Source organism: Rhinolophus ferrumequinum, chromosome 4, assembly GCF_004115265.2.
Source record: "Rhinolophus ferrumequinum isolate MPI-CBG mRhiFer1 chromosome 4, mRhiFer1_v1.p, whole genome shotgun sequence".
In the NCBI taxonomy this organism is placed as follows: domain Eukaryota; kingdom Metazoa; phylum Chordata; class Mammalia; order Chiroptera; family Rhinolophidae; genus Rhinolophus; species Rhinolophus ferrumequinum.
The window spans coordinates 89,408,892-89,427,287 of record NC_046287.1 but is presented as its reverse complement, the minus strand read 5'-3'; positions in this window follow the sequence as shown (position 1 = coordinate 89,427,287).

Genomic DNA, 18,396 nt, shown 5'->3' with positions numbered 1-18,396 from the left:
CAAAATAGAGAGCATGAATTTTAATCTACCATCCCATGGAGAATTACACATTTTAAAGGACCGTTTAAAACTTGGATAGCACTTTGCTTCACATTTGCAGCTGCAACTTAATAGCCAATCACAGCACAGCACTATGTAATAATTTCTAGCAGTTTTACAAATAGTTCTAAGGCTCGTCAACCTGCTTCCCAAAAATGCCTCTCTATTTTCCCAGCAAAATTTGCATTTCGTCTGCCAATATTCTACCCTCCTACACACCCATATTTCTTTCTAGTGCTCCTCAAGGTCCCAAGTATAGTGAGAACAAGTTACAGTTAAAACTGCATAGTTAAGAGTATACACTACGACAATAACAAGTTTTCCATTCCAAGCCACACCGTGAAATCAGATAAAGACTTCCCACTGGAAGCAGCGCCCATATTCTTCTATTTATTCATTTAACTGACATTTACGAACACCCCCACTTGAGCAAGGCCACCCATCCCGGGTCCTGTGCACCCTGTATGTACTTCACGGCTGTACCAGACCACAAGGCTCCTCCATCCCTTGACACTGAAGACAAAGGTGTGGCCAAGTATAACTACCTACCATGTAATTGCTTGTTCCCTGAGGGAGGGGAATTAGCTTGTTTCTTTTTATTATTATTTATTAAATTTATTGGGGTGACATTGGTTCATAAAATTATAGAGGTTTCAAGTGTACAATTCTATAATACATCATCTGTATATTGCATTGTGTGTTCATCAGCTAGAGTCAGTTCTTCTTCCATCACCATATATTTGACCCCCTTTTCCCTTTTTTTCTACTTCCCCTCTCCTCTTATCCTCTGGTAACCACTAAACTGTTGTCTGTGTCTATGAGTTTTCAGTTTTTTGTTTCTTTGTCTTGTTCGTTTGTTGCTTTCAATTTTATATCTCACATATAAATGAAATCATACGGTTCTCAACTTTTTCTGTCTGACTTATTTCACTTAGCATGATAATCTCAAGATCCATCCATGTTGTCGCAAACAGCAGTATTTCATCTTTTCATATGGCCAAGTTGTATTCCATTGCTTATATGTACCACATCTTCTTTATCCAGTCATCTTTCTTACTGCAGTGTTCACTGTTGCTCAAAAAGTTTCTGGGTCTTTGGCCCTGGGTTCTTCAGTTGCAATGTACATTGTGTGGCACCCATCAGACTTATCATGTCCCAAACGGGGCTCCAGGGAATTGGTCCCATCTTGCTAATGTTCCTGCTGTTTGCCCTGCTAGGAATAATAAACCATGTTGCACTGATCCCTTAAGCCTTGCTCCCTACTTTTGGCACCGAGAGAATGGCAGTGGGTTTGCTCCTTGCCATCTTCTGTGAGATTGAGGTTTGTTTTGACACCCACTATGCACCAGGACCTGTGAAAGTCACTGTGGCCTGGCACCTCTGCACAGGAGGACCATGGACCCTGCACCCTGGGCCCCACGAGGCACCACAAGCCACCATGAAGCCATCCTTGGATGGGACATAGACTGATGGACAACGTTTTCTGAATCTTGAAGCAAGGCCTTATGACCACATAAACCCAAAAGAAGGAGAGTAAGTTGAGGGGCGTTCGTTCTTGTGGAAGACGTAAAATATGCCACCTAGAACCTCCTCCAAAGAAAGACATCCTGCCCGGCTAAGGGAAATGTGACTGGATTAGCACAGATGCCAGTGGTTTCGTCCTCCAGGAAAAGATCTACCTTAGCTGCAGTCACCTCTGCTTTTGTCACACTCTCCCCAGAACAGCCCACATCCAGGGACTGAGCGAGACAGGGGAATAAAGGCCAAGCTATTGTGGCCCAATGTGGGACAGGCGTGACAGGCACCATTCACTGCAGAGCTCCCTGACAAGCTCACCAAGACTTTGATGAGCCCACATCCCATGCTGGCTTCTCCTTCTGCCCAGTCTTACTTCTCCCACTTTCTTTCACAGATGTCAATTTCTAAAAAAAAAAAAAAAAAAAAAAAAAAAAAATCGCTCTATCATAAACTTCATCACAGCATTTACTTCTAAACAATCCAACCTATGGCTGCTGGTACCGGAAGCGGTCCAGGAAAACATGTGACAAGATGGGGTTTTGGAGCCTGATCACTCATCACCTGGCAGACAATGAGGACCCTGTCCCTGGTGGTGGGGCACAAACTGCCCAGTACACAATGGGGTGTCCAGTTGTTAAAACTCTCAGCGGTGGTATACTGGGATTGTGTGTAGGTGGAAGGGAATATATTCGCGGGCAAGAGGTATGAGGCATCTGAGATATAGGAAGAAAATAATCACTATAGGATAGAGGAGTTGTATGGCTATCAGTTAGCATTATTGGTGCTCTGCAGAAAGAAAAGGAACAGCTGAGGACCAGGAATGAAAGCCAGAGGAGCTCTTTGTCACATGCAGAGAAACTCTCATGTCCTGCAGTAGAAGAGCAGAGAAAGCCAGGAGCCAGCAGCCAGCACCAGGACTTAATAGCCTGAGTGCTGAACTTCAAAGATGGTTAAAGGAACAACTAAGGCAGGTCAGATACACCAAGTTCAGGCCCTGGTTGCGAAATCCTTGGATCCTGAATTTGGGATGGGGATGAGTGGATGCTCCTGAGAATTTTCACTCCCCAGACTCCTGAACCTTCTGAGAAAACAGACGTGGCCAGTTCATCCCTGTTAAGAGCTACAACACACCCCCATCACCCATTGCTAGAAGATAATATGCAGACACTTGTACCTCCCTCAGGGGCCACCCCAAACCCCTCCCGACCATTACTAAAGTAGGAAACTATGGCACTAGGTAAGAAATGAAGTCCTCGCCAAGATCCAGCTTGCATTACATCCACTGGGTCCACAAACCCACCCAGTGGTTATTTCTCTAGCCCTGGAATGTATATTTGGGATTGGCAGACAGTCAAATCCCATTATTCACAGTAGTTCTGTTCTGTAAAGTCACTGCAAACACTTCAGTATCCAATACTGAACCATCACTCCTAGAAGAAATACAGGGCTAGTTTCCTGAAAACTTCTGGTCACAATATTTTCATCAGTCAATTCATACATAACCTTGTTTTATGTGTGTTTCTGTTTAAAGGCCTTATTTACTCTGTGTTGTTGATTCATTACCATCGAACTCACAGTGAACGGCACTGTAACTCATGCCTCCACAAAGCTGATCTAACACGCATTTTTGCTGCAAGCACATCACAGCCGTCGTGCTCTTAGGAACACTAGACAGCACTTCATCACTAATCTTGAGAGCCATATTAAACAGCAAAATCACCCCAGAAAAGCCCACGGATGCAAAAATTACGAATCAAGAACACAGACACTTGCCAGAGCTAACCTTTTGTGTCTCCCAAGACAGCACCATCAGTTAGGCAACCTAAAGAAGAGGATGCAGTATGACACAGCCCAGAGGGTCAAACCAGGCACAGAAAGGCCAGGAAATCTAACCTGGGTCCTGCCTAAAATGTCTTTTTGAGACAGAGACTGGCTGTGTGTGTCCTCTAGGCATAAAATATTTACTATCCGACCCTTTACAGAAAAAGTTTGCTAATCCCTACATTATTTTAAGTGCCAATGATTTGGCAAATGCCTTCTTTTCATCTGTTTCAAAGAAAAGGGGGGTCAGAAATAGTTTACATTTATTTGATGTGGACAACAGGATATATTGACAGTTTTGCCCCAAGACCATTAAGTTTCCTGTCTTCTGTCGTAGTATGAGCCAAAGAGATCTCGACCATCAGGACATCCTGCCAAACACGTTAATCCATAATCTATGACAGTATGTTGGGCAGTTCAAATAAGCAAGGGAAGACTGGCAAGCTTGAGGCCGTGGTAAGATGACTCCTGGGCATGAGAGAGACACCCTGGGAAGATTCAGGGACAAGCCAACTCCATAAAATATTTAGAGGTTTAATGGTCAGGACTGAGTCAATCCCTGAAAGTAAGAATCTTGCTCTTCCTTCCGTGAAGAAAGAAGCCAGAATGCCTCATGGGCATCTTCAGGTTTTGGAAGCAGCATATTCCACATGAGGAGTACTGCTCTGGCCTATGTACCAGCTGACAAAAAAGTTTGGAGTGTGGCATCAGGTGGTACAAGCAGTCTTACCAGTTGGGCCTGGCAGACCTATGGTGACAGATATTTCAATGGTCAGAAAAGATGCTATATAGAATTTATGGCAAGTGTTAGCGACAAAATCACAGCTCAGTCCCTGAAGAATTAAAACCATGCTGATACACCACTACAAACCCAATAGAATGACCAAAATAAAAAAAAAAAACACAAGTCTTGGCAAGGATGTAGAGAAACTGAAACTCTCATACACTACTAGTGGGTGTATATAAAATGGTGCAGTCACTCTGAAAAATGGTTAGGCAGATTTGTTTTAAAAAATAAAAATACACTTACCATATAACCCCTTCATCATTATGAAATATTCCTCTTTTGTCATATTTCTTGTATGAAGTCTATTCTGTCTGATGTTAATATAACCATGCCAACTTTCTTATGGTTAGTGTTTGCATTGTATGTCTTTTCCTCTCCTTTAACTTTTAACCTGTGTTCATATTTAAAGTGGGTTTCTGGTAGATAATATATAGTTTGAGTGTTGCTTTTTTGCTCAGTCTGACCATCTCTACCATTTAATTCGGTATTTAGACCATTTACATTATCAGTGTGGTTGGTTTTTAAATATACTGTTTTGCTATTTATTTTCTATTTATCTCAATTCCTTTTTGCTCATTTTTTTTTCCTCTTTTGATTTAATTGAGGGTTTATTGACACAGTTGTTTTGCTTTTTAGGATTTTTTTGTTTTTATGATTGGCTAAGTATCTGTATCTCTCTCTTTTTTTTTTTTTTGTTTTGGTTTTTGTGGTAGCTCTGGGGTTTAAAATATGCATCTTTTTAAAAAATTTTGTTGGGGAACAGTGTGTTTCTCCAGGGCCCGTCAGCTCCAAGTCATTGTCCTCAATCTAGTGGAGGGCGCAGCTCAGTTCCAAGTCCAGTGGCTGTTTTCAATCTTTGGTTGTAGGGGGCGCAGCCCACCATCCCATGATGGGAACTGAACCGGCAACCTTGTTGTTGAGAGCTGACACTCTAACCAACTGAGCCATTCGGCTGCCCCTCTGGAAGCTCAGTGGCAGCTTGTTGTCTTCAACCTAGTTGCAGGGGCGCAGCTCACTGGCCCATGTGGGAATCGAACCGGCAAGCCTGTTGTTCAGAGCTTGCGCTCTAACCAACTGAGCCATCTGGCTGCCCCTAAAACATGCATCTTTAACTTGTCACAATCTATTTTCAAATGATATTTCACTTCAAGTAAAATGTAAGAACCTAACAGCACTTCCTTATAGTTTGTGCTGTAATTGTTCTATATTTTACTTCCATGTGTTATAAAACTCCACAATTTACTTTTTAATGTAAACAGTTCATTATAACTTAAAGTTTAATAGTAAGGATATTGAATAACAATGTTGTACAACTGAAATTAATATCATATTATAATTTGAACTATACTTTAATAAAAAAGAAGAAAAATAAAATGAAAGAAAAAGTGAGGATAAAAGTCATTTATATACACCCAAATATTTTCCATTTCTAGCACTCTTTATTCCTTTGAGTAGATACAATTTTACATCTGGCATCATCGTTCTTGAAGTACTTGCTTTAAAATTTCTTGTAGTTCAGGTCTTCCAGTAATAAATTCTCTTAGTTTTTGTTTGAAAAACTTTTATTTTATCTTCAAATCTCAAAGACATTTTCATCATTATAGACTTTTAGGTTGACATTTCTTCTAGCACCTTAAAGATATTGTTCTATTGTCTTTTGGCTTTCATAATTTCCAAAATAATGTCTCTAATAATTTTTGGTTTTGTCCTTCTTTATGATATGTTTTTTTGTTTGTTTGTTTGTTTGTTTTTTCCTTCTTACTGCTTCTAAATTTTTCTCATTATCTCTGGTTTCAGGAATTTGGTATTAAGGTGACTTAGTGAAGTTTTCTTTGTGTTTATCTTTATTGTGGTACTTTAAATTTCTTGGATCTGTAGGTATATAGTTTAATTGAATTTGGAAATGTTCGTTCATTACTTTTTCAAATTTTCTTTCTGTCTCCATCTCCCAATCCTATTGCTACATTCCCATTTCATGTATGTGAGAAAACTGATAGTGTTCTGTAAGTCACTGAGGCTCTGTTTTTGCTTTTTTCTTTGTTTTTAATTAGTGTTTCATTTGGGGTATTTTCAATTGCTAGGTATTTGAATTTACTCATATTGTCCTACTTAATTTCTAATCTTCTGTTAATCCCAATCAGTGAATTTTTAAGCTTAGACATCGTAGTTTTCATCCCTAGAAGTTCCTCTTTATTATTTTCCATTTCTCTTTCCATGGTATGCATGTTTTTTTAATTGATCACAGTTATTATAATATCTATTTTACTCCTTTTGTCTGATAATTCTACCATCTCTGTAATTTCTCAGTCCATTGTTACTAATGGAGTTTTCTTCTGGTTTTATATTACATTTTCCCACTTCTTAGTAATTTTTTATTGCCTCCTAGACATTCTGAGTTTTACATTGTTGAGAGTCTATAGTTTGTTATCTTCCTGTAGAGAGTATTAGTCTTTGTTCTGGAAGTCAGTTAAGTTAATTGCAGCATGGTTTGAACTTTTTTAAGGCTTTTCTCCTAAGCTTTAGTAGGGCCTGTATAGATGGGACCTTACTCTACAGAGAGTTTATCACACTGTTAATGCATGGCACTTCTGGAGGCTTTATTGAATGGCCCAAGTGATTACCAAGGTCTCTCCAATCTGGCTAGTCACAACTCAAATGCCTCCCAGCCTTGTGTGAGGTTTGGCATTTGTTTAGGTCACAGCTCCCTAGTCACTCTTTGTCATACTTTATGGAATTTCAGCCTATACCTGTACATCTTAGTATTTAGTAAAGACACAAGAGGATCCCATGAAATTTCTGGAGGAAGGGAGGGGTGGGGGATAAAGGGAAGAAGGATCAAAGCCCAAAAAGTCATTTATAATGCATGAATAACAGCTGCCTTGATTCAAAAAACATATCAGAAAAAAGAGTCATGAGGTTGTGCTCCTATTACTACTAAAGCAATACCCGTACCTGGACAAAGAGGTTGTGAAAAGGGAAAAACATTTTATTTAAGCCAGAAAATCTCTTTCTGGGTCCTGGTATCTCTCTATCAGAAAGGCAGCATCTTCTAAATCTGGAAGCTATTAAATGGAACGGTGCCATGTAGTATAATTATAAAGTAACCCTGTCATATCACCCAGGAGAGGACAGCAAAATAAGGGGAAAAGGCTATGGAGATTTCCAGGGACCTGTCACAGGGTCTTGCCAGGTGTGGGAAAAGGAGGTCAATTTAAAAGTCTAAGCTTGTGTCCCATTACAGAACCACACTGCTGGGAGTACAGAATTTTTAAATTTTTATTTATTTATTTATTTATAATTCATTCTCATGATACAAAAATTTAGAAGGTTCAAATGCAAAAGAGTGAAAAATAGATCTTCTCAGCTCTGTCTCCTTGTAACCTTATTACTCTCCCAAGAGATTTTGTTCGTAAACTATATATTCTGTATTAGATATTTTATACCTATACAGGTAAATCTGTGTATATGTGTTTGTATCATATGTGTAATATATACTCTTAAAGTGGAAACATACTGTGCAAATTGTTGTACATGTTGTTTGTTTTTATTTTTATTTTTCCTTAACAATGCATTGTGGAGCTCATTCCATATCATTATATAAAAATCTACTTCATTTTTAATGGCTGTATAATGTTCCATTGTACACATTAGTAATATTTAAACTGTCTCCTTTTATGGTTTCAGTATTCTGTACCATGTTGCAATGAAGGATCTCATATAGCTATCATTTATACATGTAACGGTGGGATAAAGAAATGGCATATGCAGACCAAGAGGCACATACAAGGTTTGACAATTGAGTTCGTGAACTTGTTGCAACGATGTTGCTAAACTTTTTTGATATCAGAGGGATTATTCATTATGAATTTGTACCAACTGGACAAACAGTTAACCAAGTTTACTGTTTGAGAGTGATGAAAAGGCCACATGAAAAAGTTAGACAACTTGAACTTTTTGCCAACAATTCGTGGCTCTTGCATCACAACAATTCACTGGTTCACATGGCACTGTCTGTGAGGGAGTTTCTAGGCAGTAAACAAATAACTAGTGGATCACCCTCTCTACTCACCTGATCTGGCCCCCAATAATTTCTTTCTTTACCTGAAGATAAAGAAAATATTGAAAAGAAGACATGTTGTCGACATGCAGGACATCAAGTGTAATATGACAACAGCTCTGATGGCCATTCCAGAAAAAGTGTTCCAAAATTGCTTTGAAGCGTGGGCTAGGCGCTGGTGTCAGTGCACAGCTTCCCAAGGGAAGTACTTCGAAGGTGACCGTAGTGATATTCAGCAATGAGGTATGTAGCACTTTTTCTAGGATGAGTTCCGAACTTAATTGTCAGACCTCATACATTTGTAATATGAATGGAAAGGGGGCTACCTGGCAGAACTGACAAGATCAGGGGGCTACATGGCAGGCCTGACAAACTCAGGAACAAAAAGTAACCACCCAGGATGTTCTGATCACAAAAATTCCTAACCAAGCACATTATAATAGGAAGTCACATCCTAGGTCTCTATGATAGATTAATCTTCACCTTGGCAAGCTCTAGCCATTGTTTTTGTGCATCTAGGATGACATACTTAAAATGTCAGAATGATCTCTTCTCTAGATTTCCCCTCTTTACTTTCTTCTGCCTCCTTAATCTACCACCAATAGATTTCACATAACCTTCCTCACATCTTCTGCTTTGATTCTAATGTATAAAATAACTGCAAAACTACTATTCCTCAGAGCATTTTCTCAGTCCTTTGAGATTCTGCTTCTGGGTCTGGCCTTCAACCCTTGGCTCAAATAAACTCTTTAAATTTTATTTTGGATTTGAAATTTCTTCCGTCAACAATAGTATATAGCCTGGCCAACTGGTCTCCATGGAGTTTTCACTCCCACCAACAATCTGTAAACAACCCATACCCTCTCTAACAGTGCTATCAAACAGTTTTATATTTTCCAATTTAATAGGTAAAAAAATGATGCCCTCGTGTTGTTTCAATTTGTATTCTCTTATTAGGAGTAAGGTTGGGCATTTATTTATATGTTTGAGCCATTTCCATCTCCTATCAATTTACCCTTTGCCCATTTTTTTCTATGGACTTGTTGCTTTTTAAAATTAAATTATTCTATTAAATTATAGGAGACATTCATGTGACAATCCCAGAAACAGTGATGACAAGAGATGACATGTACAGGATTGGAGGGAACCAGCAAAAGCATCTAAACTGCTGACTCTTGTGTCCACTGTAGAAAGTCCTCAGAACTCTCTGACAACAGAACAGAGAGAAGGTTTTGGCAAGCAAGAGAAGCTGACATGGAAAGTGTTCCACCCCTCTCCATGGAACTGGACTGGTGGGGTGAAGGAAAGAGTGTTTATTTGCTTGTTTGCCTGCTTGCTTGTTTGTTTTGAGTTAGTTATGGTTTGGGGCAGATTTTCTTTTATTCTGTGTTGGGGTTTTATTGTTTGTTTGTTCTACGAAGGGGGTTCTGCACCTGGATTGCTCTTATTACCCTAAGCTATTCTGACTGGATCTCAAGATGCTTTCCCTAGCGGATGTTTTGGGAAGGACCTCAGAACAGTTAAATTGGATCTCGTTCTCCTGATTATTAAGTGAAATAAGTAGGATAATACACATTGGCTTTTTTAATTTCTTGCTCTCTTGAATTTGAAACAACTTTACTGCCAGAAATGGATGCAGATTAAAACGTATTCAAGTGATGGGACCTGGAGTAGCCCACAGAAAAGATTGTCCAATTTAATGTCAGAAAGCAAAACAAGAAGGATGTCATTTTTTTTATAATGAACGTTCAGCAGAATTATGTCTGCTCCCCATGAGGGTAGGTGGGTAAAGGAGGCAGGATAAACACTCCAGGCCCCCCAGGAGGAGTTAACACCTACGAGACACCGGTGAATAGAAAGACACAATGTCTTGACCTCCTCTAGCTTACAGTCCAGGGATTATTAGGACAGAGGCAGAAGAAGAAATAGCTTTCACTTCTCACAATACACTTACTAGAACGGACATGAAGAATGTCCATTTGAATTACGTCATCTTTATAGATGAGGAAACTGAAACCATCCCAAAATAGTTCATGAGGGTGATGAAGCACCACGATGAGCTCTCTCTGTGTAGTACTCATTAACTTCTCACCAGAGCCACGCAGAGTAGACAGTGTAGTTGGGCCCATTTTCCAAAAGTTTAGTCACTAGGTTGTCAGTAAATAAGTGATGAATGAATGAATGAATGAATGAATGAATGAATGAATGAAAAATACTCTGTTGTTATGCATTTACTCTGTTGTTATGCTGTTGTTATGTTCTTTCTGCAGAAGCTCTCTTGAAGGTCCTCATTCCCTCACTGAGCTTACTCCTCTTTGGTTCCCCATCTCTGTGAATGGCCTACTATGCTTTGTTGGCACAAACCAAAAACCTGGGAGACTCCTTAACGTCTTCCTCTCTAACACCAACCTTGAGAATCCTTCACAAAGTCCTGATGTCTTCACCTCCTAAAATTCTCCTGAATCATCCACAGCCCTGTGCCTCCACCACCTCTGCCCTATCCAGCCTCCCATCATCTCTCACCTGATGACCACAGACACCTCCTAACTGAGTCCCCACAGGGATTATGGGTTCCCCTCAATCTGCCTTCCATGCTATAGCCAGGGTAGCCTTTTCAAAAGGCAAATCTTCTCATTGTCTTCCTCATCCTTTTTCTTTCCCTTTCCTTCCGGAACAGCTCAGGCCCAAAGCCACTAGGTAGGACAAAGCAAGGCAGACATCCCAGACTGAGCTCTAAGAAGTCGACTAAAAAGAGACCTCCACTAACACACACTAACATAGGTACATGGGACCCAAACAACCTCCACTGTGATCTCTAACCCACTAGGAATACGGATTAAAAATTAAGAAATTTCACAGTAATGGAACCTGCTGACGAGGTTCTCAGCAGAGAAGAGATCACAGAACCCAGCAGCAAAGCAGTCTGTCCAGTCATCGGGGACTTCAGCCTCTTGGCTCTGATGTCATCCATTGTTTTCCACTTCTTGCCCTTCCTACTGAGCTCTTTGCAGACAGCCTTGCACCACCCTTTAATTCATCAGAGAGTTGACAAAGCCCGCAGTAGGCAGCGACAGCACCCTTTGGCCCCAAGCACAGATATTGGAAGATTGTTGAGTTAACAATTACAGCCCATAGTTAATAGTCTCAAGGCCTTAGTCTTAGGTGAGAGCTAGCGAATGAGGTAATATATACTCTCATATATATATATATACGGTTGGATGTATCTTATTGGGGAAATAGTGTGGCTTTCTAGACCCATCAGTCATTGTCCTTCAATCTACTTGTGGAGGGCACAGCTCAGCTCCAAGTCCAGTTGCCATTTTCAATCTTTAGTTGCAGGGGGCGCAGCCCACCATCCCATGCAGGAATTGAACTGCTACCTTTGTTGCTGAGAACTCGTGCTCTAACCAACTGAGCGATCTGGCCGCCCCACTGGCAGCTCAGTGGCAGCTCATTGTCTTCAGTCTAGTTGTGGAGGGCGCAGCTCACTGGCCCATGTGGGAATCGAACTGGCAACCCTGTTGTTAAGAGCTCGTGCTCTAACCAACTGAGCCATCCGGCTGCCCTCTCTTTCATATTTTCAAATATTAAAGGAGTATCAGGAGGGATGTATAGGAAACCAATGTTAATGGCTGCCTCAAGGAGCAGAACTGCTAGGCTGGGGAACAGGAATGTGTGGAAAATTCTCAGTGGGCATTTGGATTGCAAGCAACAAAAACAACTCTGGCTGATTTAAATAGGAAGGGAGATTGTTAGAAGGATATTAGATGGCTTAAATACGTCCTGAATCAGGCCTGGGGGACTAAAAAGTCAGGGAAAATGCCCCAAATCAATTCTACCTTCTGCAGTAAGAAGCAGGCTTTGCCTCAGAAGGAAGGGAGAATCCTCCAGCACAACACAGGGACTCAGAATAAATAGCCAAAAAGAATTACAAGCCTGTAATTACACTTGTAGGCATATATTCAAAAGAATTGGAAGCAGGAACTCAAATAAATATTTGTACCAATGTTCATAGCAGCATTATTTACAATAGCTAAAAGGTGGAAACAACCCAAATGTCCATCAATGAAAAATGGATAAACAAATGTGGTATATACATACAATGGAATATCATTCAGCCTTAAAAAGAAATGAAATTCTGACACATGCTAGAATGTGGATGAACCTTGAAGACATACTAAGTGAAATGAGCCAGTCAGAAAAGGACAAATACTGTATAATTCCTCTTTTATAAGTAGTCAAATTCTTACAGACAAAAAGTAGAGTAGTGGCTATGAGAAACTGGAGGAAGGAAAGGGAAATTATTGATTAATGGGTACAGAGTGTTTATGGGGATGATGAAAAAGTTGTGGGTAGAGATAGTAATGATGGATAGGGAACCTTGTGAGTGTAATTAATACCATTGAATTGTACACTTATGAATAGCTAAATGATAAATATCATGCATTTTTAATCACAATAATAAAAAAGAATTACAAACACCCACGACACTCACTTTCCACTGTACACCCTTCTGTACATTTATATCTTGTATTACCAATTTAAAGCAGATTTTTTTAATCAACGGATTAACTTTATACATTTGCAGAATATGCTTTCAACTATTACAGTGGTTCTACTGTATCTTAGAAATGGCAAATTATTGAGGAAAAAAACTGCAAAAGCCAAAATCTGCATCTGTGTGTCGATATACTCATCAATGTAAATAAATTCATCCGTTACTGTTGTTCCCACAGAACAAAGTACGGACTGTCTCCCTTTCCTCCCTCTCCTCATAGCTCAACCCCAACTTCCTGTCACACACACTGAGAATTTCATAATTCTGGCAATCTCTCATGCAAAAAAGGTTCTTGGCACGAGATTTATCACTCCCAAAAGTCATAACGCAAATTATATTTTTAAAGCCTGGTATGATAATTGCAGGACTCTCACAAAAAGGTTTGAAGTCTTTTTTTCCCCCTAAAATAGAGAACAGTGGAGGAATTTGAAGGTGTGATAACCGTTCAACCAAGTGCAGACAACCAAAATGGATTTAAGATGAACCACAAAGGAGCAGGTTACTCAGCCTCTATTTCTTGGCTGACACTTCACACCATGATATCACAGTATTCATCCAACACACATGTCAAAATAACTTCTCAACAAACCTCTAGGAGTCTGGTACACACCTAGCACTGTAGCTTCAAGTCTTCATTACACTGATTCTATGACCTCAAATGGAAAAGGGAAATTTTCCAGCTCTGTAATGTCTCATGTTGAACTCCTTGAAAATAGGAGTATGTTTTGCTCACTGTCCAATACCTGACATACAGTAGGTGCTTAAAAGATTTTTGAAGTGATGAATGAAAGAAGAAATGAAGTGAAGATCCTGCCTCATGAATCTGGTTGGCAATAATTGATGGCTTTGCCTTCAGAATTCAGACTGATAGCAAGCTGTGTCCCTGCTGAGTGGTGGCCAGGAAATAAGGGATTTCATTCATTCCATCAGCACTGTGCAATGACTACTCTGTGCCAGACAGTGCCCCAAACTCTGAGGGCGCAAAGGAAACGGGAATGCTGTCCCTGCACTTTGATTACTTTGGTGGCTTACAGTCTAGAAGGGGAGACGAACGAGCCAGCCTACAATCACAGTGCAGGATGAGAAAGGCTAGGAAGGAGGTGTGAGTGGAGGACGGCCCAAGGACAGCAGAGGGAGCAACCAACGTGAGCGCCGCTGAAGATTCTGGTGTTTCAAGCAGGGACAGCCAGCCTGTGGTAGACTGAGGCATAGCGGGAGGAGAGACGCTCAGAAAAGGCCCGTAATGCAGGTCTAGAGGGGCCATCACAGGAAAGGGGGGCTGGACAGGAAGGAGCCAGGAGGACAACTGGAGGTGTAGGGAATGAAAAAATAAAATAAATGTCAAGGTGGAGGAAGGGTGGCTAAAGAACAATTTCACTGGCTTTGTATGTTTTTCCTGGGAGAACTCTGAAAGGAGGTTGGGGAAGTTGGCGTGTTCAGGGGAGCACATCAGCAGTGAAAGAAGGCTGAGCGTTGGGGAAAGCTTCACCTGGAGCCAAGAGGAGCACTCTCTATGAAGACAGGTGTTGGATGCCACTGCCCTCCTGCTTTGGGACACGGTGTTACTCAGAGGAGGCTTCTGACTGACTGTCCTCCGTCCCCATAGCAGTGGGTAGAACCTGTAACTTCAGCCTGGACCAGAACCAAAAGAGCTTGGGGCTGTGGGGGAAAGGACCCAGGATCCTCCATTTTCTTAATCAGATCTTTTTAATTCCCCTTCTTGAATTCAAGGTTCCTGATCTGTAAAGTGACTGGAAAGACCAGGTGTCTGAAGTCCATGCCAGGCCTAGTAGTATCTCACTTACTGATTTAGGATCTATTCTAAGAATAAAGATATGTAGTGGTATGGGCTGAATTGTGTCCCTCCAAAGTCAGATGTTGGAAATCTGGCTCCCAGTACCTCAGAATGTGACTGTATTTGGAGAAGGAGCCTTTAAAAGGGGTCATAAGGATGGGTTCTATTCCAGTCTGACTGGTGTCTTTATAAGAAGAGGAAACATGGAAATTTAGAGCGACACCAGGAGCACACATGTGCACAGAGTAAAGGTTATGTAAGGACACAGCAAGAAGGCAGCCATCTGCAAGCCAAAGAGATTGGTCTCGGGAGAAACTAAACCTGACAACACCTTGAACTTAAGACTTTCAGTCTCCAGAAATGTGAGAAAATTAATTTCTGCTTTTTAAACAATTTAGTTTGCAATATTTTGCTATGAGAACCATAGCAAACTAAAACATATGATAATACACCAATTGTTAGAAGCTTAAATTATCCAGGAAGAGGATTTCCTCAAGTAAAATAGCCTCTGGGTCTTTTGACATTCAGCCAGTTCACCTGGGGCTCTGTGCCATGACTAATAAGACCCAATTCAGAACAACAAACATTGACTAAACGCCAGTCACAATGAGAGGCATTGACAGTACACATCTAATTCTCCAAGGTCATGGGGATTGAGACGGGAGGGAGAAAGGACAAGCCAATCAAAACTCTTACCACTGGCCAAAAAACCCAAATTTCTCCCTCCTTTATATGTGACCTAAGTCTCAAAAAACGGATGGGTTCTCCTCAGTAGGGACTAGCCAAGTCTCTCATTAAAGGGTGTTAATAAGCCACAAGTCAGCATGAGAAGGAAGAAAAGTAAAATGTAGAAATCCTTGAACTTGGATAAGTCACCCCTAAAGAAGAGAAGTTAGAACTACTTCCCACCTCAAAGGGAGAAGACAATTCAGGAAGGGAAAAGACCTGTGAAAACTTCCCCGTTTATCATCAGGGCCGCTACCTTCACTGAGGCAGAAATCTGCTGAATGGGAAGGAACAGGCTGGAAGCATTTAGGTCATTTTCTTGACTATGTTCAGAAAAGTGTGGAGACCTAGAAATCCCACGTCTGAGCTCTTTCTTTGCATACAAATGTGAGGAAAAGAAAAAGAGGATGGAAAATGGCAAGAAGGAAATGAAGATCTGGGACTTGTTTTATTTTTGTAATTAATGTCCTGTCAGAGAGGAACATCTTTAGAAGCCATTCTGTTATCACAAATCTTTAAGCCAGCAAAATGTGAAAATGAAAACGCAGAGCTAAAATATTTTATCTCAACATCTTAAAAATTAAAGTCCCACACATCCCACTGAAGGGCTTGCAGCATACCGGCTGGGAACTTAAGCTCTACCAGATCTCAGGAAGGTGACTTCTCAGAAAAGCCCAGAGTGCTTGCTTTTCAAGTGAGCTACATTTGATTCTAGGAACCTGGTCCTAGCCGGAGAGCATAGCGTGAAAATTATTTTTCTGAATGTTGCTTTTGAAATTCTCTCTCTTTATTTATCTCCTTCCCCAGCAGAGAAAGCCAGCTGCTGTATTTCCAGGTCCTCTCTCCTCTCTCAAGAAGAGCTGGCAGTCACTTCCAAGACCTGGCTCAGCCCTTTCTAGAACCCACCTACAGCTGGAGCCAGGACCTTGAGCCAAGTCTTTAGAGTGCTCAGCAGCCCCAAGCCAGACTGCGCTGCCAACCATGGTCAGCCTACAGCCCAAGGGAGAAGGCGTCACCTGCACAAACCTGGGCAGCAGCAAATGGGTGTTGGGAAGCTCTGTGGATAATCCTCTTAGAGAATCACAAAGAGGATCTAAGATTGTGCAAAATGAAGCTGGTGTTTGGGACTGAAAGAACCCTGATTGTTAAAGGAACATAAAACAGAGACTATGTTTTCTGGAGGGAAGAGCACTGGACTTTAGTCTCTTGAGCCTAGATCCATATTTGCTGTGTGACCTTGGACAAGTAACCTAAGTTGTCTGGACCTCTGTTTTTCCACTGGGAGAAAGCAAGCATCAGATCAATCTCTAAGGTTCTGTCCAGCTTCAAAAGTGTTATGGATTCAGTTTCTTCAACTTATTCTGTTTAATATTCATAGAAAACAATCTTTGGCTGAAATAAGATCGTGAGTCTCAACAAAGTTATTAAAGTGTCACATAATGGAAATACTGCGTCCTGAATTTATAGTGGGTATTTCTCATTCTTTTTTGGCTGCCCTTCCTGTACTGAAGGAGATTCCCACCTTAGGAGGTATTATGGGTTGAATGCTCCCCCCAAATTCATTTGTTGAAGTCCTAACCCCCAGTACCTCAGAATGTGACCTTATTTGGAAGTAGAGTTGCTGCAGATGTAATTAGTTAAGATGAGTCATACTGGAATAAATCAGACCCTTGAACCAATAAAAAGGGACAGACACACAGGGAGCTCCCCACGTGAGGACTGGGGTGATGCAGCCATAAGCCCAGGAGCTAAAGGGCCGGGAACACATTTTTCCTGAGCACCTCAGAGGGAACATGGCTCTGCTGACACCTGAACCTCAAATACAGGATTTGAACCTGGCACTCTCACTATAATATATGTGAACGGAGCTCTCTGGAATAATACTGGGGGGAAAAAATACTAGTAAAAGAACATTCAAAGGTTCTGATGCCACACTAGTTATGGAACAATATTTTAAGTTTGCCTTGATGTCCATTAGTCTGGAAAGAGTTACATGTGCCTTTTCCTGAAGGAAGAGAAATGAACCAGGAATCCTCTGCTTTTCTGGTAATGGCCCAAAGGAAATTTACATAAATAGCTAAATAATTTAGGGCACAAATTATCCAGGCCTCAGCAAAGCTAGGGAATTAATTTATCTAAGAAGTATTTTGTCAGCTTGACTTATAAAACCAAATTCATTTTTAAAGTGTTAGCCATTACACATTCTGGGACAGTTTGTAAAGCTTCTGTTTGGCAAATGAGAACAGTTGGGAAAATAAATATGTGCAGTGGAAAGACCTAAAATACCTCGTTCAAAAAAAAATTATAACTGTGAAAAACAAAGTATCAGAGCAAATGTCCATTCTCAAGTTTACCAGAGATGGCACCATCAGAATCAAAGCATCATTTAAAAAAAAAAAAAAAATTTTTAAGAAGAAGCCAGTGGAGTAGGTGACAGTAAAAAAATTCCTGTTTAAGCTTCTAAAGTGAGGCTCAACTGGGTCCGTTGGACCCTGCCTGCTCAATCTCAGGTGAAATCCTCTCAGGATTTACAGCTAAAACTAGGTACTTCCCTGTATGTTCATCCAGAATCACACCAAGTTCTGCTGATTCATCACCTCCCACACTGAGGTTGGAATTAAGCCACTGGAGCTCTTCAGTGGCCTGTTCTGGATGGAATTCGTCACTTCTCTACGCCTTGGGTTTCTCACAAAGCCTGGGGCCACCCGCATTACCCTGCCTGACCTGTGATGGCTGTTAGCGGAGGCTGGGACTGCTCCTGAGATCCCTGCAAGTCCCCAGAGACCTGCCGTTAAGCTCCTCGTTACTTCCCAGCCTGTGGGTTCTCACAAGTATCATGGGTAAGCTGAGGATTCTGAGGCTCACCGAGGCCAAGGCTTAGAGTTCAAGGTTCAAATGGGACCCGGTAAAACTGATGGAATAACTCTATTAACACTAAACATAGGCTTACCTCATGACCCAGCGAGTCTACTGCAAAGTATGTATATACCCAAGAGAAATGTGTGATATTTCCTCCAAAAGAGGTGCTCATATGGGAATAAACTGGGCACAATCCAAATGTCCACCACCAGTATAATGGATAAACTATGGCATAT